The following is a 1,619-nucleotide window of genomic DNA, read 5'->3' on the forward strand; positions in this document are numbered from 1 at the left end:
AAATACAACAATCCAGAGATAACCTTACAGAAATTCTCGAATAGGAAGAGGAGATGGCAGCCGAAAATAATAATAATGCAAGGAGAATGCTTGGTGACTTTACTGCACCTAATTCCAATTTACATGGAAGAAGCATCTCCATCCCTGCCATTGGAGCAAACAATTTTGAGCTGAAGCCTCAATTAGTTTCTCTGATGCAGCAGAACTGCAAGTTTCATGGACTTCCATCTGAAGATCCTTTTCAGTTCTTAACTGAATTCTTGCAGATATGTGATACTGTTAAGACTAATGGAGTAGATCCTGAAGTCTACAGGCTCATGCTTTTCCCTTTTGCTGTAAGAGACAGAGCTAGAGTGTGGTTGGACTCTCAACCCAAAGATAGCCTGAACTCTTGGGATAAGCTGGTCACGACTTTCTTAGCCAAGTTCTTTCCTCCTCAAAAGTTGAGCAAGCTTAGAGTGGATGTTCAAACCTTCAGACAAAAAGAAGGTGAATCCCTCTATGAAGCTTGGGAGAGATACAAGCAACTGACCAAAAAGTGTCCTTCTGACATGCTTTCAGAATGGACCATCCTGGATATATTCTATGATGGTCTGTCTGAATTAGCTAAGATGTCATTGGATACTTCTGCAGGTGGATCCATTCACCTAAAGAAAATGCCTGCAGAAGCTCAAGAACTCATTGACATGGTTGCTAATAACCAGTTCATGTACACTTCTGAAAGGAATCTTGTGAATACTGGGACGCCTATGAAGAAAGGAGTTCTTGAAATTGATACTCTGAATGCCATATTGGCTCAGAATAAAATATTGACTCAGCAAGTCAATATGATCTCTCAGAGTCTGAATGGAATGCAAGCTGCATCCAACAGTACTCAAGAGGCGCCTTCTGAAGAAGAAGCTTATGATCCTGAGAACCCTGCAATAGCAGAGGTAAATTACATGGGTGAACCATATGGAAACACCTATAATCCCTCATGGAGAAATCACCCAAATCTCTCATGGAAGGATCAACAAAAGCCTCAACAAGGCTTTAATAATGGTGGAAGAAATAGGTTTAGCATTAGCAAGCCTTTTCCATCATCCACTCAGCAACAGACAGAGAACTCTGAACAAAATACTTCTAATTTAGCAAACTTAGTCTCTGATCTATCTAAGGCCACTGTAAGTTTCATGAATGAAACAAGGTCCTCAATTAGAAATTTGGAGGCACAAGTGGGCCAGCTGAGTAAAAGGATCACTGAAATCCCTCCTAGTACTCTCCCAAGCAATACAGAAGAAAATCCAAAAGGAGAGTGCAAGGCCATTGACATAGTCAACACGGCCGAACCTAGAGAGGAAGGGGAGGATCTGAATCCCAAGGCGGAAGACCTCCTGGGACGTCTAGTGATCAATAAGGAGCTTCCCTCTGAGGAACCAAAGGAATCTGAGGCTCATCTAGAGACCATAGAGATTCCATTAAACCTCCTTATGTCATTCATGAGCTCTGATGAGTATTCCTCTTCTGAAGAGAATGAGGATGTTACTAAGGAGCAAGTTACTAAGTACCTTGGTGCAATATTGAAGCTGAATGCCAAATTATTTGGTATTGAGACTTGGGAAGATGACCCTCCCTTGTTC

General features: G+C 41.7%; 1 non-coding gene across 1 annotated transcript; it reads right to left on the minus strand.

The window, feature by feature from the left end:
- Positions 1-449: 449 nt before the first annotated feature.
- LOC112761302 (small nucleolar RNA R71) lies at positions 450-557 on the minus strand. Its single transcript, XR_003181703.1, has one exon. It is a non-coding gene; the product is annotated as a small nucleolar RNA R71 (small nucleolar RNA).
- Positions 558-1,619: the final 1,062 nt, after the last annotated feature.

Source organism: Arachis hypogaea, chromosome 16 (assembly GCF_003086295.3).
Source record: "Arachis hypogaea cultivar Tifrunner chromosome 16, arahy.Tifrunner.gnm2.J5K5, whole genome shotgun sequence".
In the NCBI taxonomy this organism is placed as follows: domain Eukaryota; kingdom Viridiplantae; phylum Streptophyta; class Magnoliopsida; order Fabales; family Fabaceae; genus Arachis; species Arachis hypogaea.